Source organism: Suncus etruscus, chromosome 6, assembly GCF_024139225.1.
Source record: "Suncus etruscus isolate mSunEtr1 chromosome 6, mSunEtr1.pri.cur, whole genome shotgun sequence".
NCBI lineage: Eukaryota > Metazoa > Chordata > Mammalia > Eulipotyphla > Soricidae > Suncus > Suncus etruscus.
The window spans coordinates 109,999,869-110,022,845 of NC_064853.1; the positions used below are offsets into that span (position 1 = coordinate 109,999,869).

Consider the following 22,977-nt stretch of genomic DNA (forward strand, 5'->3'; position numbering starts at 1 on the left):
AATTTGTTTAGACATGAATGGATATGGAAATTATTTTGTTGAGTGAAATGAGGCAAAGGGAGAGGAATAGACAGAGAATAATCTCACTCATTTCTGGGACATAAGAAAGGTAAAATATATTATGGTATTAATATTAAGAGACAATGGAGATGAAGGTCAGAAGAAAATGTCCTAGAGAAAACATCCCACAAATAGTAGATCAGTGCAATTAGTGCATTGTGACAGTGATATTTGGAACTGATCACTCTGGACAAAAACGGGGGACCTAAAAGGAAATAAAGTGATATTCACAATACATATCTATTCATTAACACTACTTGTTACCCCCCACTTAAAGAAAGCATATACCAGATGTGGCTTTTTCCTTTCCTGGTGCAGTGCCTTCCTCCCAAAAAATTATTTGCCAAAAGGCACGCTCAGAAGTCAATCATTTGACCCTTAGCATGGATTATTGGTGGTAATTCCAACATGGCTGTAACATTACATTTTCTCTTTATTTGGTCACTATAGAAATCCAGCCTCAGCTTTCCTACAGACAAAGAAATGTCAGTACCAAACACCCGCCAAAAGTTCCCTGCTGGCTAGTTTGTATAACTTGGCACCAGCAGATTGTTTTTCTGAGTCTAGCTCTATGATGGTAAACAATTATTTCCGTCCCCCACTAAAATCTATTTTCCGGCTACTACATAAACATCATAAATATCTCTGTCTCTCTCCTCCTGATTTCTTAAAAAACCTGCTTTCTGCTAAAGCAAAAACATCTCTAGCTCTGGTTTCACTGCCCTCCAACAGGGGTCTTTCTCACCTATAGGTTAGTTGTTTTGATATGTAAAGTTTAGGCCGGTTTCCCCATTGTACTGCTCTCATGCTCTTTGTTCTCCCTGAGAACACCTTGCATACCAGAGTTTCTGCTTATAAATGTCATCAGCTGAAAAGTAAATTTGTCTCTCTTCCCTTGGACGAGGGTCCCCATACAATGCATTTTGTGTGGTCTCATTTATTTCATTTTCATATTTTATATTCGTCCACTCGTGCTCCCGCTTCTCTCCCTGTGAAAGGTTCCCGGACCCCACAAAGGTTCTGCTTAGCAACGCTGGCCATCTGCAGCAAGTACTGCCAGTCATAGCTTAAAAAGAGAAGGAATAATAGCAAGAAAGAAAAAAAGTAAGGGAGAGAGAGAAGTAAAATGTCTGTCACAAGTCAGGCATACGGGAAGATGGTAGGGAAACTAGGGACACAGATGATGGAAAACATGCAATGGTGAAGGGTGGTGTATGTTGTATGACTTAAATTCTATCAAAAAAAAAGATTGTAAACATGATGCTTAAAGTAAATATTATTAATAAAAATAAAGAAAGAAACACAAAGCAATACCTATTATATTCATACATAATCAAAAAAGAAAAGAAAGAATGCCTGCTTATGGTAGGATATAGATAATTCTGGAAGCCAAACCCTGTCTTTCAGACATGTGATCTGAGTAATAATTTTTACAGAAGCAGAAGCTGTAGTGAAGAGCAGGGTCCAGAAGAGGTGAAAGATGAAGGTGAGTGTTTAATGGTTATAATTTCATTCGAAGAAGATAAAATTCTATGGAGACAAACATTGAGCATTGATGCAAAGCAACATGGTAGACTGAGACTCACTGAGCTGCACACTTAGAAACAGTCAACATGGCAAAAGCCGGCTCCCAGTGTGTGACACCAGGCGGGGAAAATCCACGAAAGTACACCGGCCCAGTGGGGCTCAACTGTGAAAAACTGTGAGTGTGACCTCTCTATGTCTGTCTACTGTCCCCTTGCATAAAACTCTTGCGAGTGGGGCAAAAAGAGGCTCCAGAAACCTCGCTTGCCCAGACGCCATTTTCAGGGAGGGACTACAGAGCATGAAAACCGGCAAGGCTTTGCAAAAGCCGGCTCCCTGTGTGTGACACCAGGCGGGGAAAATCCACGAAAGTACACCGGCCCAGTGGGGCTCAACTGTGAAAAACTGTGAGTGTGACCTCTCTATGTCTGTCTACTGTCCTCTTGCATAAAACTCTTGCGAGTGGGGCAAAAAGAGGCTCCAGAAACCTCGCTTGCCCAGACGCCATTTTCAGGGAGGGACTACAGAGCATGAAAACCGGCAAGGCTTTGCAAAAGCCGGCTCCCTGTGTGTGACACCAGGCGGGGAAAATCCACTTCGCTTCGCTACACGGCCGTGCACTCTTTCTAAGGAAAGAACACCATTGCAACAAGAAGGAAAAATCACACTAAGAACAGCGCTATATCACAGAAGCAAACATTTCTCTCCAGACTGTCTTCTCTGTTGCATGCTCGGGCCTAAGATTTGACCCAGTGTGAGGCTTCATCCACGGAGGACTCCCCTCCCTTAGAGGCAAGTCAGCCCATCCAGAAAGGGAGGAGCCAGAGGAGTGTGCTGCCTGCATCATATAGACAATGAATACCACCACAACACGTAGAAAAACCCACAATACAAGTGTGACAATGGGGAAACAACGCAGGCCAGCATCAGACATAGAGAATGAAGATGACAAATCTGAGGACCAAATAATGACCAACCAACTAATCAACCTCTCAGATAAGGACTTTAGACTAGCAATATGGAAGATGCTCAAAGATCTCCAAGAAACCATGGATCGAGTTGAACAGAACACTAATAAGAACCAAGAAAATATGAAGACAGAAATCACAAAACTCCAAACTGAAATAACATGTCAACTAACAGGACTGAAAAAGTCAGTAAATGAAGTGAATGACAAAATGGATAAGCTCTGGGACAGGGTATCAGAAGCTGAGAATAGACTTGGTGCTATGGAAGATGAGATACATAACAATTCCATACAGCAGGAGAGATTGGACAAAAAACTTAAAGCAAATGAGCAGACAATGGAAAAATTAGTCAAAGAATGGGAACAGATGAAAATAGAGGTCTACGATAAGATCAACAGAAACAACTTAAGAATCATTGGAGTCCCAGAGACCCAGGAAGAAAATTTCCAGGAAGAATCAACGGTCAAGAACATCGTTTTATGACTGAAACCCAAACACAATCATGTATGTAATCAAGGTGTTTAAATAAAAAAAAATATGCAAAAAAAAAAAAAAGAACATCATTAAAGAGAAACTTCCAGAGATAAAGAATATATGTGATCAAATCTTGCATGCCCAAGAGTACCAACCAAAAGAGACCCCAGAAAAACCACCCCAAGACACATCCTAGTCACAAAGACAAATCGCACAGATAGAGACAGAATTCTGAAAACAGCAAGATCAAAAGGGGAAATCACGTTCAAGCAAGCTTCCCTGAGATTTACAGCAGACCTGTCACCAGAAACACTCAATGCCAGAAAGCAGTGGTGGGATATTGTGACAAGACTGAATGAAATGAATGCTTCACCCAGAATACTATACCCAGCAAAACTCACTTTCCGGTTTGACGGAAGAATACATGGTTTCACAGACAAAAAACAGCTCAGAAACTTCACAGACACAAAACCAGTCTTAAGAGAAAAACTGAAAGACCTAATCTAAGACAAGACTACCCAAAAGACACACCAAATTTTGAAATAAAGATGGCGTTAAATCCCAGGACAATTCTTTCTCTCAACGTCAATGGACTAAATGCACCAGTTAAGAGACACAGAGTGGCTAAATGGATCAAAAAACTCAATCCAACCTTCTGCTGCCTACAAGAAACGCACCTGAATAGTCAGAACAAACATAGACTCAAAATAAAAGGCTGGAGAAAAATTATCCAAGCAAACAACACCCATAAAAAAGCTGGAGTGGCCATACTAATATCAGATAATGCAAACTTTATACTCAGGAAGGTTGTAAGGGACAAAGACGGACATTTTATATTAATCAAGGGGTACGTAGAGCAGGAAGAATTCACTCTCCTAAACATATATGCACCGAATGAGGGGCCAGCAAAATATTTAATACAACTGTTGACAAATCTGAAAAATAATATCAACAACAACACAATAATTATGGGGGACCTTAACACGGCTTTGTCAACACTGGATAGGTCAACCAGACTGAAACCCAACAAGAATATACTAGACCTGAGGAAAGTAATGGAAGAAAGAGGCCTAGTGGATATATATAGGACACTCCATCCCCAGAAACCTGGATACACATTCTTCTCCAATGTACATGGGACATTCTCCAGGATAGACTACATGCTGGCACATAAAACATACCTCCATAAGATCAAGAGGATAGAAATTTTGCAGACTACCTTTGCTGACCACAAGGCTCTGAAATTATTTGTGAATTCCAAAGGGACTCAGAAGAAACACTTTAACACCTGGAAGTTAAACAGCCTCATGCTCAATAACCAGTGGGTCCGAGATGAAATCAAGGAGGAAATCAAAAGGTTCCTGGAAACAAATGACAAAGACACAAACTATCAGAACTTATGGGACACAGCAAAAGCAGTACTGAGAGGAAAATTTATAGCTTTGCAAGCACACATCAGGAAGGAAGAAGGAACTTACCTGAGTAGCTTAATGACACAGCTAATAGAACTAGAAAATGCTCAACAAAAGGACCCAAGAATAGGAAAACGAAAGGAAATAACAAAGCTGAGAGCAAAAATCAACGAAGTGGAAACTCAAAAAAACAATCCGAAAGATCAAGGAAAGCAGTAGTTGGTTCTTTAAAAAATAAACAAGATTGATTGACCACTGGCAAACCTAACAAAGAAAGAGAGAGAAACTTGATAAATCGTTTCAGGAATGAAAAAGGAGAGATCACTACTGATATGACAGAGATTCAAAGGGTAATCAGAAACTACTTTGAAAAACTCTACGCCACTAAAAATGAGAACCTGGAAGAAATGGATAAATTCTTGGACTCTTATAATCTTCCACGGTTGAAGGAAGAGGATGTAGCATATCTAAACACCACCATCACCATTGATGAAATTAAAACAGTAATCAAATGTCTGCCGAAAAACAAAAGGCCAGGTCCAGATGTATTCACTAATGAATTCTATCAAACTTTCCAAGAGGAACTACTGCCAATCTTGGCAAGACTCTTTCATGAAATTGAACAAACAGAAACACTTCCAAATAGCTTTTATGAAGCCAACATCACCTTGATACCTAACCAGACAGAGATGCTACCAAAAAAGAAAATTACAGACCAATATCGCTGATGAATGCAGATGCAAAGATCCTCAACAAAATCCTGGCAAATAGGATTCAATGCCTCGTTAAAAAGATCATCCACTACGATCAAGTAGGTTTCATCCCAGGAATGCAAGGCTGGTTTAACATCCGTAAATCTATCAACATAATACACAACATCAATAACAAGAAAAATAAAAACCACATGATCATATCAATAGATGCAGAGAAAGCATTTGATAAGGTCCAACACCCATTCTTGATCAAAACTCTCAGCAGGATGGGAATGGAGGGAACCTTTCTCAATATAATGAAGGCCATCTACCACAAGCCAGTGGCAAATATTATCCTCAATGGAGAAAAACTAAAAGCCTTCCCTCTAAATTCTGGCACAAGACAAGGCTGTCCTCTCTCACCACTCCCATTCAACATAGCACTGGAAGTACTTGCTATAGCGATTAGGCAAGATAAGGATATCAAGGGAATCCAGATAGGAAAGGAAGAAGTCAAGCTCTCACTGTTTGCAGATGACATGATACTCTACTTAGAAAACCCTAAAGACCTACCAAAAAGCTTCTAGAAACAATAGACTCATATAGCAAGGTGGCAGGCTACAAAATTAACACACAAAAATCAATGGCCTTTCTATACACCAATAGTAATAAGGATGAAATGGACATTAAGAAAACAACCCCATTCACAATAATGCCACACAAACTCAAATATCTTGGAATCAATTTGACTAAATATGTGAAGGACCTATACAAGGAAAACTATAAAACTCTGCTCCAAGAAATAAGAGAGGACACACGGAAATGGAAACGCATACCCTGCTCATGGATTGGCAGGATTAACATCATCAAAATGGCAATACTCCCCAAGGCATTATACAGATTTAATGCCATCCCTCTAAAGATACCCATGACATTCTTCAAAGAAGTGGATCAGACATTTTTTTTTTTTTTTTTTTTTTTGTGGTTTTTGGGTCACACCCGGCAGTGCTCAGGGGTTACTCCTGGCTCCATGCTCAGAAATTGCTCCTGGCAGGCACAGGGGACCATATGGGATGCTGGGATTCGAACCGATGACCTCTTGCATGAAAGACAAACGCTTTACCTCCATGCTATCTCTCCAGCCCCGGATCAGACATTTTTGAAATTCATTTGGAACAATAAACACCCTCGAATAGCTAAAGCAATCATTGGGAAAAAGAATATGGGAGGAATTACTTTCCCCAAATTTAAACTGTACTACAAAGCAACAGTTATCAAAACAGCATGGTATAGGAATAAGGACAGGTCCTCAGATCAGTGGAATAGGCTTGAATACTCAGAAAATGTTCCCCAGACATACAAACACCTAATTTTTGATAAAGGAGCAGGAAATCCTAAATGGAGCAGGGAAAGCCTCTTCAACAAGTGGTGTTGGCACAATTGGATAGCCACTTGCAAAAAATTGAACGTAGACCCCCAGCTAACATCATGTATGAAGGTAAAATCCAAATGGATTAAAGACCTCGATATCAGCCCCAAAACCATAAGATATATAGAAGAGCACGAAGGCAAAACACTCGAGGACATTAAAGGCATCTTCAAGGAGGAAACTGCACTCTCCAAGCAAGTGAAAGCAGAGATTAACAGATGGGAATATATTAAGCTGAGAAGCTTCTGCACCTCAAAGGAAATAATGCCCAGGATACAAGAGCCACCCACTGAGTGGGAGAAACTATTCACCCAATACCCATCTGATAAGGGGCTAATCTCCAAAATATACAAGGCACTGACAGAACTTTACAAGAAAAAAACATCTAACCCCATCAAAAAATGGGGAGAAGAAATGAACAGACACTTTGACAAAGAAGAAATACACATGGCCAAAAGACACATGAAAAAATGTTCCACATCACTAATCATCAGGGAGATGCAAATCAAAACAACGATGAGATACCACCTCACACCCCAGAGAATGGCACACATCACAAAGAATGAGAATAAACAGTGTTGGCGGGGATGTGGAGAGAAAGGAACTCTTATCCACTGCTGGTGGGAATGCCGTCTAGTTCAACCTTTATAGAAAGCGATATGGAGATTCCTCCAAAAACTGGAAATCGAGCTCCCATACGATCCAGCTATACCACTCCTAGGAATATACCCTAGGAACACAAAATACAAAACAAAAACCCCTTCCTTACACCTATATTCATTGCAGCACTATTTACCATAGCAAGACTCTGGAAACAACCAAGATGCCCTTCAACAGACGAATGGCTAAAGAAACTGTGGTACATATACACAATGGAATATTATGCAGCTGTCAGGAGAGATGAAGTCATGAAATTTTCCTATACATGTATGTACACGGAATCTATTATGCTGAGTGAAATAAGTCAGAGAGAGAGAGAAAAACGCAGAATGGTCTCACTCATCTATGGGTTTTAAGAAAAATGAAAGACACCCTTGTAATAATAAATTTCAGACACAAAAGAGAAAAGAGCTGGAAGTTCCAGCTCACCTCAGGAAGCTCAACACAAAAGTGATGAGTTTAGTTAGGGAAATAACTACATTTTGAACTGTCCTAATAACGAGAATGTATGAGGAAAATGGAGAGTCTGTCTAGAGTACAGGCGGGGGTCGGGTGGGGAGAAGGGAGACTTGGGACATTGGTGATGGGAATGTTGAACTGGTGATGGGTGGTGTTCTTTACATGACTGAAACCCAAACACAATCATGTATGTAATTAAGGTGTTTAAATAAATTTAAAAAAAAAGAAACAGTCAACATGTCAACTCATGTCTGTTTTGCCACATCAAAAAACAATCTCTTCGGGCTGGAGTGGTGACATAGCAGTAAGGCTTTTGCCTTGCATGTAGTTGACCTAGAACTAACCTCGGTTCTATCCCCCTGGCGTCCCATATGGTCCACCAAGCCAGGAGCGATTTCTGAGCGCAAAGCCATGAGTAACCCCAGAGCATCACAAGGTGTGGCTCAAAAAAAAAAAAAAACAAAATAAAACAAACAACAACAAAAACAACAAAAACTATCTCCTGCCTTGCATTCCACTAACCTTGGTCTGATCCTGAAATTACACACTGAGGACTACTTGGGATCTTTCCTGAGCACAATTCGAAGACTAACCTCTGACTACTTTCTGTTATGCCCCCTCCCAAAACAAACAAACAGAACAATCCCCAAAAAGCCCATTCTAGAATGTGTGTAGAAAATTTTCTCCTTCCTTCTTCCCTCCCTATATCCTTTCACTAGCCTTTTTAAGCTTTTTTAAAAATAGTTTATTGAAACATTGTAATTGAAAAAGGATCACTAAGGGAATAAACTAAAGTAACAGGAAGCTTTTCATGAAATGTAATAGTTTTATTAATATATTTATTTAAACACCATGGTTACAAACATGTTTTCACTTGGGTTTCAGTCATAAAGTCACCAGTGCAACCTTTCCACCACAATACCCACTATCTCCCTCCTCCTTCACCCCCTGCCTATTTTTGAGACAGGCATTCTAGTTCTCTCACTGTCTACCATTATCATTAAAGTTCTTGGTGTAAGTTCTTGGTGCAGTTATTTCTCTAACTGCACTCACCACTCTGTGGTAAGCTTCATATCATGGGCTGGTCCTTTCAAATTTTATCTCTATTGTCTCTGGGTATATTACCATACTATCTTTTATTTTTCTTAATTCTCACAGATGAGTGCGACTATTCTGAGACTATCTCTCTCCATCTGATTCATTTCACTCAGTATAATAATTTCCATGTCCATCCACGTATAAGAAAATTTCATGACTTTATTTTTTCCTGACAGTTGCATAGTATTCCATTATCTATATATATTACAGTTTGTTTAGCCACTCATCGTCAGGCATCTGAGTTGTTTCCAGATTCTGGCATTTGTAAATAGAACTGCAATGAACAAATGAGTGCAGAGAGCATTTTTGTATTGTGTTTTATTTTCTTAGGGTATATTCCTAGGAGTGGTAAAGCTGCATCATATGGAAGCTCAATTTCAGGTTTTTTTGAGAAATCTCCATATTGTTTTCCATAAAGGCTGGACAAGACAGCTTTTCCACCAGTATTGAATGAGAGTTTCTTTCTTTCCACATCCCCTCCAGCACTGATTGTTGTTCTTTGTGATGTGTGCCAGTCTCTGTAGTGTGAATTGGTACCTCATTGTTGTTCTGATTTGTATCTCCCTGATGATTAGTGATGTGGAACACTTTTTCATGTGATTTTTGGCCATCTGTATTTTATCTTTGAGGAAGTATCTGTTTATTTCTTCTCCCCATTTTTGATGGGATTAGATGCTTGATATCATATCCAGAACCATACAGTTTATAGAACACATAGGTAAAATACTCCATATCATTGCAGATAAAGGCATTCTCAAGGAGGAAACACCACTGTCCAAACAAGTGGAAGCAGATATAAACAAATGGGACTACATTAAACTGAGAAGCTTCTGCACCTCAAAGGCCACACACAGAATGGAGAAATTATTCACTCAAGATCCATCAGATAAAGGGATAAGTTTAAGATATAAGAGGTACTGATATTACTTAACAAGCTTTTTTGTTTGTTTTATTTTGTTCTTAAAAATCTTAGCACTGAAGTAAAATAAAAAAAGGAGAGAGATAAAGAGAGAAATTGTCTGCCTTAGAGGCAGATTGTGGATAAGGTTGGCAGATTGTGGATGTGGGACTTTGGTAGCTGAAAATGTGTACTGGTGAAGGAATGGGTGTTTGAACATTGCACAACTGAAATTCAATCATGAACAACTTTGTAATTGATTCTCAGTGATTCAATTCTATAAAATTATTAAATAAAAATAAAATATCTATAAACTTAAAAAGAAGAAAATAAGGTTTCTAAATAAATAAAATTTTAATGTTTAATATTAAAAAAGAGTTGTGGAAAAGTTGAGTGACTTTTTATATATAGCAGGTACTTGAATGGCTTCAATGTACTTTTACTGTAATATAAAAATTTAATTCTAGTGAAGTTGAACAGAATTATATATAGAGAGATTATTTTAAAGTTTCAAGGACCTACTTTTAAAAGTTCAATGGATATTCTCTTTTTCTCTAAGTATAAGTACTTATATATAAATGTACATACACATTTGTATGTATTATATGTATATTTTTTCAAAAAATAAGGACAGGTAATGACAATGAATCTACAGTAGGGCTGACTATTTTGAAATTTGGCTTCTTAACAAATCAAGCTACCACCTGAAATAGATATTGATTTCCCCAAACCAAATAATTAGGCCACAACAGTGAAGTGGACTTTGGTTTTCTTGGAAAAATATTGTCTTTTCACTTTGTGGATTGATTTTCTCTGTTGAAACTCTCGAGTTTGATGTAGTCTCTTTTGTATGTGAGTATGTGTGTGTAGTTTATTTTTCAAAAGTATTATCAATGCCAATATTAACAAACTTACTCTGCTTTCTACTATGAATAATATAATTTCTGGACTTTTATTTAACTTTTAAAAATATATTTTAATGCAACCGTTATAATTTACAAAGTCATTGTTGAACTTCAGGCAATTGGAACCAATCCTACCACCAGTGTTGACCTTCACTCACCAATATTCCCTAAGTACACCCTATACCACCACCCTTTGTCCCCTGGCCTGCAGTATAACAGGCCCATTTTATGTTTAGACTATTATAGTTTGGTTATACTGATGTTATTATTGTTGACTTTGTAGTGAATACTTAGTTCTGTTATTTTTTTATCTTCACCAATGCACCTGGACTACTTGGATGCTGGCTCCCATACTTTCTTATTTTCCAATTCTTAAATTTATAAAAAGTGCAGAATATGAGGTAAAACAAAGTATGTGTATAGGTTCTATGAAAGAGGCAGGAGCCCATATATAAAAGATTAAAAATCGGTTGGCATTTTTTTTGAATAGTTGCAGAAATTTTGGGAAAAATAGAAAGATAAATACCTTTGGCCTGAAAAACAGGTGTCCCTACTTATGAAGCATCCTGCCATAAACCAACTACTGGCTCTGGACATACTAATTTTTCAAACCCCCAAATCTTTCTTTGTGGTCTCAGGAAAGTTCTACTCAATCACAGTTGTCACGGTCAAGCTTCATTGGATTTGTTTTTTGTATGTATTTAGGCAAGGTTTCATTTTTATTTTCTTGTATGTAGATATCCAATTTTATATCCATTTGCTGAAGATATTAGACTTTACCAATTGATTTCGTGCTTCCATGTCAAATATTGGTTAATCATGTATATAAAGATTCACTTAAGAGCTACTATATTATCTTAATGGTTTATGTAAATTTAGAGGTACAGTAAAATATTGTTTTGATTACTATAGTTTTGTATGTCATTTAAAATCAGGAAGTGTGCCATTTTCAATTCTATTGACATTTTTTCCAGATTAAGATTGCGTATTAGGTGTGGTGGTATTATAATGTCCTAGATGGAACACTCACATAAAAATTGTAAATTAAAGGTATGGAACACAAATATTTCCAGAGTTCCTGAAATTAAAATTTGAAGTGTTGCTGTACATGTATGAAGTGGCCATCACTATGGAGTCTAGGATATGGTGAGTTTGGTATAAGTGAGACCCAAAATCAATGCAGAAAACAGTGACTCCAGTCAGGAATTCTGTGGCATCAGTAATGGATTTAAAAAAATTTGGTAACTAAAATTGCCGGTTACCTTATTGCAGCAGATCACGGAAGTCTATACAGAAAACTGACCACTGAATCCTTCTTGTGGAAAGTGCAGAAAGTCTATAAATGTAACATGTGTGTTCAGAATGTGTGGGTAGGGAAGGAAAATAAAATAAAAGACTGCTAAAATTCTATTCTGAGAAGTGCACTGAGGAACATGGTTGCAGCAATTATGATAAAAAAAAATCCCTTTTTTTTCCACTGCAATCATATTCAGTGCAACTATGCTCGTTTTTCCAGCAATCCTTTTTCATTATGTGATCCTTTCTTTATATATATAAACACCTTGATTACATACATGATTGTGCTTGGGTTTCAGTTATGTAAAGAACACCGCCCATCACCAGTGCAACATTCCCATCACCAATGTCCCAAATCTCCCTTTTCCCCACCCAACCCCCGTCTGTACTCTAAACAGGCTCTCCATTTCCCTCATACATTCTCATTATTAGGACAGTTCAAAATGTAGTTATTTTTCTAACTAAAATCATCCCTGTTCATGGTGAGCTTCACGAGGTGAGCTGTGACTTCCAGACCTTCTCTCTTTTGTGTCTGAAAATTATTATTGCAAGAATGTCTTTCTTTTTTCTTAAAACCCATAGATGAGTGAGACCATTCTGCGTTTTTCTCTCTCTCTCTCTGACTTATTTCACTCAGCATAATAGATTTCATGTACATCCAAGTATAAGAAAATGTCATGACTTCATCTCTCCTGACAGCTGCATAATATTCCATTGTGTATATGTACCACAGTTTCTTTAGCCATTCGTCTGTTGAAGGGCATCTTGGTTGTTTCCAGAGTCTTGCTAGGGTAAATAGTGCTACAATGAATATAGGTGTAAGGAAGGGGTTTTTGTTTTGTATTTTTGTGTTCCTAGGGTATATTCCTAGGAGTGGTATAGCTGGATCGTATGGGAGCTCGATTTCCAGTTTTTGGAGGAATCTCCATATTGCTTTCCATAAAGGTTGAACTAGACGGCATTCCCACCAGTAGTGGATAGGAATTCCTTTCTCTCCACATCCCCGCCAACATTGTTTGTTCTCATTCTTTGTGATGTGTGCCAATCTCTGTGGTGTGAGGTGGTACCTCATAGTTGTTTTGATTTGCATCTCCCTGATGATTAGTGATGTGGAGCATTTTTTTATGTGTCTTTTGTCCATTTGTATTTCTTCTTTGTCAAAGTGTCTATTCATTTCTTCTCCCCATTTTTTTATGGGATTAGATGTTTTTTCTTGTAAAGTTCTGTCAGTGCCTTGTATATTTTGGAGATTAGCCCCTTATCAGATGGGTATTGGGTGAATAGTTTCTCCCACTCAGTGGGTGGCTCTTGTATCCTGGGCGCTATTTGAGGTGCAGAAGCTTCTCAGCTTGATATATTCCCATCTGTTAATCTCTGCTTTCACTTGCTTGGAGAGTGCAGTTTCCTCCTTGAAGATGCCTGTAGTCTCAATGTCCTGGAGTGTTTTGCCTGCGTTTTGTTCTATATATCTTATGGTTTCGGGTCTAATATCGAGGTCGTTAATCCATTTGGATTTTACCTTCATACATGATGTTAGCTGGGGGTCTAAGTTCGCTTTTTTGCAAGTGGCTAGCCAGTTGTGCCAACACCACTTGTTGAAGAGGCTTTCTTTGCACCATTTAGGATTTCTTGCTCCTTTATCAAAAATTAGGTGATTTTATGTCTGGGGAACATTCTCTGAGTATTCAAGCCTATTCCACTGATCTGAGGGTCTGTCTTTATTCCAAGACCATGCTGTTTTGATAACTATTGCCTTGTAGTAAAGTTTAAAGTTGGGGAAAGAAATTCCTCCCATATTCTTTCCTAATGATTGCTTTAGCTATTTCTAGGGTGTTTATTGTTCCAAATGAATTTCAAAAGTGCCTGATCCACTTCTTTGAGTGATCCTTTTTATTAATTTTATATGATTTTGAAAGGGACATAAAATGCTTATATTTCTACATTTTTAAAGCATAATTTGTCTTAACTATATGTTTTAAGTATACAGATTTTAGTATATATGTTCTTAAGACCCATATTTGTCATATAGAGCCTGCCACCAAATATCAAGCACTATTTACATCTAACCAAAGGAGAGTAACTTTATATTATCACCCTCTTTTTTATCTTTTGCTAATCACCAATTTATCTTTTAAATTGTTTTTATTTCTTTGTTTATCTGCTTTGTCTTTTTCTATTACACAAAAGTAAAATCATACAATAAATATTTTTCTCCTGGCTTATTTCACATATCATAATCTCATTTTGTTCCTGTAATATTCCATTGTGTATAAGCTCCACATCTATAAAGAATTTTATATATAATTTTCTGACATTGACACTTGGGTTTTAGTAACACTGAAGCTATTGATGTAGATAGATATATGATTTAAGTATATGATATATATGATAAAAATACTTTAATATTTTATTTTTATTGTATTCTATTTTTTATAAAGTAAAATACATTATTTATAGACCATGTATTACATAATTTTCATAATATATTTGTTCCAAGAGCAATCCCAGCATTGATGTAAAATTCCCACCACAAATCCTAAGATTTCCATCCATTTCCAAGCCTACCCCATTGGCAGTGACAAAATAATATATATATATATATTTTTTATTTTAAAAGGGTATGATTTTATCTTTTTTTTCTTTTTTTTTAATTGCTTTATTTAAAGACCATAATACAGGTTGTTCACAATACAGTCAGGAGTATTTTTTTACAGTTGCAAAGTATGCATGATTGAATTTCAGTTATACAATGCACAACACCATTCACCAGTGTATGTTTTGTGCCACCACTTTCCCTAATTTCCTCCTGCCCTGCTGCATCTGAGTGAGATATTTTCTTTTCTCTCTGTATAAGTATATATACACACATATATATATATATACACATATATGTGTATGTACATATATTTTTTTCTTTTCCTTTTTTTTATAATAGCTTATTTTTATTGAAGATCAGAAGTTAATATACGGTTAACATTATTTCTGCACACAACATTTCAACAGTACCCCCATGGCCTGAGTGGTTTTGGGGGTGTATTCTATTTTAATTAAAGTTTTCTTATTGAGTAAACATCCAGAAGTAGGCTTACCTAAACAGTTGTCAGTTCTATTTTTTTAGGACTATTTCTACTTATACACAGTAGTTACATAATTTTATCTTTAACCAAGTACATGGATATTTCTTTACCTTTACTTGCAAGAAAATAAACTCATATTTTCTTGACTTAGTTTATAATTGTAATTCAAACCCAAGTTGGGTTTGAAACATCTTTTTGATTCAAATATTACAAATGATCAGTAATGGGGCCTGAGAGATAGCATGGAGGTAAGGCGTTTGCAGAAGGTCGGTGGTTTGAATCCCGGCATCCCATATGGTCTTGTGAGCCTGCCAGGAGCAATTTCTGAGCATAGAGCCAGGATTATCCCCTCAGCACTGCCAGGTATGACCCAAAAAACAATCAAACAAACAAAAAAAACCCCCAAATATCAGCAATATAAGGCATAACTTTATGTTTTTGTTCAACTGTATCTTTCCTTCAATTTTTATTTTAATTTTTTATTATTTATCTATTTTGGGGGGTGACCCACACCTGAATATGCACAAGTATGACTCTTGGTTCTTTCCTCAAGGATCACTCCTGTTGTTCTCAGGAAAAATGAGAAAGTCAAACACCCTATTTACTATCTTTGACTCCTATTTTTTTTAAGAAATATTTTTATTCCTTCAATATATCATTCAAACATCTCAGCAGATGACACAAAAGAGAATATGGCTTGAATTGTTTTATCTAGAATGACCAAGCCAATATTTTGAGTTATAAAATTTTTGGATTTAATTTTTGCTGAGGATTTTAAATGGGACACTTAAGTTTTCTAAGACTATTTTCATTTATAGGAAGATAAGTATATATTTGTGGGGAGTAAAAGCTGGCATCCACTACTTTTTCATTTTGTTCCTGTCCCACTCTTTATTATCTCTCTAGTTATTAAGAATATTGGCATTATGCTAGAACTCTTATGAGTCCATGGTTTTCTTTTAAAATTGACTTATTGTTGACTTACTACAAGTCCTAAACTCAAAAAAGATCTCACGATCTCTACTGTTTCTATGTAAATGGTTGATGAATCATTATAATATATAGCAAAATGTGTGTTGTAACCTTCTGCAGAAAGAGACTCTTTTTAATCTTCTTGAACTGGCTTAGATAATATACCTGCTCCAAATGTACACTTGCATATAAGAATAAAGAGTCTATTCCTGGAACGAACTAAATTCATTGGCTTGGTAAGGGAAATAGCTTTGCCTAAAGTACCTCACTGACATTTGTTCATAGAAGGAAACCACCCCAGCATCAGAATGAGCTGAGCAAGCTGTAGGTGTTGCAAATTAGGACTTCTGTTGGGAAACCCACACAGTACACACCAACCACAGTTACTCTTAAACGAAATGCACAGATGTGTGTGGGGAATTCTTGAAATAGCAGGGGTGGGATATAATTTAGATTGTGATATCTCTACTGTGTGCTCTGCTTGTGCAGATGAGAAAGAAAATTAAAGCGAAAGTATAGGAGACTTAAATTGGAAAATGATATTAGGAAGAACTAGATACATATCATTGATATAAAAGCATGCCTCCTTTGATGTAATTTTTGAAACATCTCGGGAATACATACATATTATCTATTACATGTACTGTTAATAAACAGAAAAATTTTTAAATGGATGTAAAATTAAGAAGCTATCAAATATATAGAATTGACTCAAAATATTATATTCTGTATTGAGATAATAATCTAATTCAATGCTTTACCTACATGTAAGAATATATCGATATGGAACCACATAGAGAAAATAACAACCTTTTCTTCATTATTTTAACATTTACGTTAGATTTAAAACACCAGGAAACTCATTAATAAAATGAAGAAATAAAAATTAGGCATATGATTTCTATATAAGTAGACTCATTACTAGGGTGTGTCACTCAGCTGAATTGTATTATGTGCAAGCTATTTATGCCTGTGTTTTGTATAAAGTAGTTTCTCTCCAATCTCAATTATGTTCCACTTCAGATTCTTTTCACCTCACTAATGTCTTGGCTCAAAACATTTATATATAGAAGATGACACTGATTTGCTTTACATCCACTTTGTATACTTCGTAATTTTTCACCCTCTGGCTTCCCTTACTCCCTACCGAAGACAATTCTTCTAGCAGCTTTCACTGAAAGTAGTCGGAAAATATTTCACCATTTCCTATAGACTAAGAAAAAAAAAATGCTTCTAAAGCGAAATCCATTTTATTTTTTATATCAACTATCTGGCTATAATCCAAAATCATTTAACAAAAATAAGAATCAATAAAACATTATCCATTCACAAAGGAAAATAACATCAGTTGAGAACTGATTTGAGCCAAATGTTGATCTGAGCAAAATGATACCATACATATATTATCATTACATCAATTCCATAAAAGAATGAAAATAGCAGAGTAATAAGTGCTCTATTTACAGAGAAATAAGATTTATTTCATAAGACCACACATATATTTGTGAATTTACAGACTAGAAACTAGAAAATTTGAAACTAAAAATTACTATAAAGCTAACATATAGAGAGGTAATATAGGAAAAAAAGGATAAATAAAACTAAAAGTATACTCTATTATTACTCTTCTCTCCCATAGTTGTATATCTTTTTTCTTAATAGAAGGCCTATAAATATTACTTAGAGGGATATTTCATGACAATAAATTGCTTTAATTGTTATTTTTATTAAAATCTTTTAAAATGTATTTTGTTTTATATTTTACTTTAGTTCACAAGGTATTAACATTTTACTAACATTCCAGTTTTGTAATACAAACTTACCGAATATCACCACCACAGAATTTTACAAGACCTCCCTACAACTATTCCAATGTCATATATAATCTAATTCTTTTATCTTCTTTTTTTTTTTTTTTGGTCTGTAACTCTGAGTTTCTTAATCCAAGGTCAAGTATTTTTTAATAATATAACATAATCTATACCCTTCTTTTGTTTATTATTATTTGACATAATATATTCTTTTTTGCTTCTTTATACACCAGATATGACTATAAATTTCTTTTTTCTATTTCTCCCCCTCTCCCTTTTCTCTTTATCCCTTTGCCTCTCTCCCCTTTTACCCTCTCTGTTTCTCTCCTTCTCCCTTTACCTTTCCCCTTCTCTTTCCATCTTTCTTCTCTCTCATGCTGCTTTTTAAAAAAATTCTTTATTTAAGGACCATAGTTACAAACATGTTCATAATTGGATTTCAGTCACAAAAGGCACTTCTAAAATGTTTTTAATTGAAGAAAATTGTCTGCCATAAAGGAAGGCAGGGGAAAAAATAAGGGAGAGGGAAGAAGGGAAACTGAGGGCATTCATGGTAGAAAACGTATACTGGTAAAGGGGTGGGTGTTGGACATTTAATTACTGAATCTCAATTATGAACAACTTTGTAAGTGTATCTCAATGACTCCCACGCCAGGAGCGATTTCTGATCACATAGCCAGGAGTAGCCCCTGAGCATCACCTGGTGTGCTCCCCCCAAAATAATTATTTACAAAATCTTTTATTCTTCCAAATATGAGTGATAATCATGATTCTTATAGTAGTATTAGCTACAAATCTTGTTTAACACTTTGCATGTAATATTTCTTTCCAAAGTCAATAGAGTTTCTATTGAGCACTTGGACGGTAATGTTATGGACAATATATATTATATATGTACATAATTATGTTTATGAGTTATATATTATACACCATACATATGTATATAGTATAACCCTTATTTATTAATCTCCTTATTTCTTGTGGTATTTAAAATCTTGTTCAGTTTTTAAATTTTTAAATTATATTTTATTTTGATATATCTTATCTGGATTAATTTAGTTTGGAACTTTTCAAGGTTCCTAGCTGGGTTTCTCATTTCCTTCCCATGTAGCAAGGTGCAGAATATTATTTCTTTAGATAAAGTTGATTTCTCTTTATCTCTCTTACCCTACTAAAACTATAATTATATAAACATAGTTTATTGTTTATATAATTATGTTAAGAGTTATAATTACCTAAGAGCAGGTGATTGAATAAAAAACTATATTATATATGCAATAGAATACTACTTGGTTATAAGAAAAATCAAAAATCATAAAACTTTTTGCCATGTATGGGGGGAACTGGGGAGTATAATACTGAAGGAAGTTGTCCATGAGAGGTTCAGATACAGAATGATATCCCTATATATGGGCTACAGTGAGATATACTAAGAAAATAACATGGTGACCAGCAGAAATAAAGATTGAATTTCTCAATGAATCACTGAAAACTAATTTAATGAACAATGAAAAGAGCAAAATATAACATGAAATTAATCTGATCAACTCAAAAGGAAAAAAGGCAAGAAAACTTTACTAATAGAAAACTGATAGGGCCAGAGTGATAGCACAGCAGTAGGGGTTTGCCTTGTATGCAGACTACCCTTGACAGACCCAGGTTCAAATCCCTGCATCCCCTATGACCAGCCCCCAGGAGTGATTTCTGAGTAGAGCCAGGAGTAACTCCTGAGCGCCAACAGGTGTGTTTCCCACCAGGAAAAAAATAAAAAACTGATAGATATGAATCTCGTTTAATAATTCATTAAATAATTCATTAAATCTTGTTTAATAATTCATTAAATTAAATAGATTAGTAATCTAAAGTTCAGTTTAGATATAAAAGATCTAGCTACATGTAATCTATGAGTGTCCCATAGATTTGAAGAATACTCTTTCAGTGATGTTTAGCAAACTTTGACTTAAAATCTAAGTTATATAACATTAAATAACACAATAACTATTTACATCAATTGATATTCATTGAAAAACTTACTCAACAAGTATAAAAGAATCATTTTCAAGTGGTACAGAATATTCTCTAAGAAAATCATATGCTGGATCATGAAGTAATATTCAATAAAATTAAAATTTAAATGTTCAGTGTGTTTATTGTCTATAATCATAACAATGCAGTAATTATCTAGAAATTAAACAAGGGCTAGAAAAATTACAATTTACCTCTAAATTATTTATATACCACAGCTATAAATATTTTTGTAATGTATAAAATATTTTGAACAAGTTGTAATAAAACAACTTTTATAATTTTATAATTATATAACATTATATAATTATATAACATATATAAACAACTTTTATAATTTCCAGATTTGCTAAAACTGTATTTAGTTTCTTCTTCTTATTTTTTTCTTATTCTTTTAGCTATGATATTAATAATAGTATTTCAGTTTATGGTATTAATGTACAAAATTACTACACTCCTCCATCACCAAAGCACCCCATGACCTTATATCCCTGACATAAATATTATAGAGAAAAATGTATAAACATTATGTCAAATATATAAACATTATGGTCAAACTTTCATTTTATTCATACAGTATAAAACAAAATCAACAAATAGTGTTTTGTATCAATTCTGATAAATTATCTACATCAAGAAATTTGTTCATTTGATGTTGTTAAATTTGATGGTATAAATAACATATTTATATAATTATTATTATTTTTGTCCCCCCATTCACAATACAGACCAGGCAAAGGGCCTGGGTTGAGGTGTATATGGGGTGCATTTACTGTACCTCCTCTTTCTATACAGTCAATGTAAAGAACACAGCCTGTGGTAAACATTGGGAGGGCTTTTCTTTTCTTTCTTTTTTTTATTATATATATACAAATATATATATTATATATAAATATATTTATATTATATATTATATATATATATTAATATATATATAATCAAAAAAAAAGAAAAAAGAAAAGCCCTCCCAATGCTTACCACACCTTCACCAGTGCAACATTCCCATCACAATGTCCCAAGTGTCCTTCCTCCCCACCCCACAATGGCCTGTACTCTAGACAGGCTTTTTATTTCCCTCATTCAGTCACATTTTGTTATGATAGTTCTCAATGTAATTATTTCTGTGACTGCACTAAACAATTCCTGTGGTGAGCTTCATGTCAGGAGCTGGATCCCCCAGTCCTCCTCTATTTTTCTCTGAGATTCATTACAGAAATGTTTTTCATTTTTCTCAAAACCCATAGATGAATGAGACCAGTCTATGTTTATCTCTCTCCCTCTGACTTATTTCACTCAGCATAACATTTATATAATTATTAAACAATTATTAAACAGACAAATAAAACTTTGACCCCATATGCCTGACCATGGCTATCTGGTATCCAAAACAATCATTTATGAAATAAATGAAATAGCATTAGGCTTATGGTAAATCTTTTAGAAAATAGAACTGATAGATCATTTATTTATTTGTTTTTGTTTTGTGGCCACAGATGACTATGCTCAGGATTTTCTCCTGGCTCTGTGTTTAGGCATCACACTTTTAGGGGTGAAGGGGATCATATGGGTTGCCAGAGTTAGAACCTGGGTCAAGTGCTTGCAAGACAAACACACTAACCAATATACTATCACTCCAGCCCAGAATAATTTATTTTTAGGCCACTTTATGAATGCCTATTTTCATAATGACAATACAGACCAATATCCTTTATTAACATGTCAAACATTTTACAATATGTAATGGTTACTTAGATCCATCAAACATAAGAGTCACACTATATGATTCTTTTATTTCTCTTTAACCAGTCAAAACATACTAACATAGGAACATTCTTACTTCTCTAAGACAAGAATCAAAAGGAGAATGTCACTCTTCACTAATTCTGTACATAATTGAACTTTACAGGGTAGCAAGACAACATAAATAAATAGGCATTAACAAGTTTAGGAAAAATGTACAACTATATTCACAGATAATTGATCACTTTAAGAATAATGAATGCTGGGGCCGGGCGGTGGCGCTAAAGGTAAGGTGCCTGCCTTGCCTGCACTAGCCTTGGACGGACCACGGTTCGATCCCCCGGTGTCCCATATGGTCCCCCAAGCCAGGAGCAACTTCTGAGCTCATAGCCAGGAGTAACCCCTGAGCGTTACCAGGTGTGGCCCAAAAACAAAAACAAAAACAAAAAAAAAAAAGAATAATGAATGCTGATTCAGAGAAATAGCTCAAGTGTTAGAACACATGTTTATCATGGACAATGATCTGAATTTAATTCCTAGTATAACATGAGACTTCAAGCTATATTAGATATATTGCTAATCAGACCTCTGAGCATTGCTAGATGAGAACCCTAATGGGTATGGCCCAGTTAGTATCTAAGCTTTCCCTGCTTTAGCTCAGCCAATCTGCACCAAATTTTGCTCTTCTGGGTTTAGTCCAGATTCCTGAACACCATTAAGATGTATCCTGTAAGAATAAAAAACAAAACAAAACAAAAAATATGTGCTAGCAAAATGAATAATAAATAAGTTTGGTATTGGTAGATACAAAGTAAATTTATCATAAGTCAATTAATTTTATATAATAGCTACAACTTTAAATATAGATGTATATGCTTAAGAAAAAAACATTTAGATGGCATAAAATATACACGGATGCATTTAATGCAATATATAAGACTAAAACTATGTAAATATAACTATAATATATAAATATATATATATAACTATTTAAATAACTAAACATTGGTTTGAGTTCAAATTATTTTATGCTTTAGGGTTATAGTAATATCACAACACATCTCCCAATAAAATTATCTCCACTTAAGTTCATTAGTCAGTTTTAACCTGTGTTCTCCTAACATTTTGGAAATTTCAATTCTCTTGACCAGAGGTTAGGAGATTCTTAATATTTGTTATTATTCAACATTACCATTGCTCTTAATTTTTAAATTTCATATACCACATAAGAGAAAGATGTTTTAGCATTTTTGACTAGGAAAATTTTAAGCAAACCTAAATGAAAATATATATTATAATCAGAATTAAAAAAAAACAACTTGAAATTGGCATTGCCACCAAACTGGTATATATTTTAATCTATTTTTATTTTCTTTATATTAATTTACATTATATATAACATATACAATATAGTATGTGTATATATATACATTTACATTTATATATATATACTTCACCCCTGAAATGTTCATAGGGT

At 35.0% G+C, this 22,977-nt stretch overlaps 1 non-coding gene across 1 annotated transcript; it reads right to left on the bottom strand.

Annotated features, from left to right (window-relative positions):
• Positions 1-20,463: 20,463 nt before the first annotated feature.
• LOC126012526 (small nucleolar RNA SNORA51) lies at positions 20,464-20,596 on the bottom strand. Its single transcript, XR_007496984.1, has one exon. It is a non-coding gene; the product is annotated as a small nucleolar RNA SNORA51 (small nucleolar RNA).
• Positions 20,597-22,977: the final 2,381 nt, after the last annotated feature.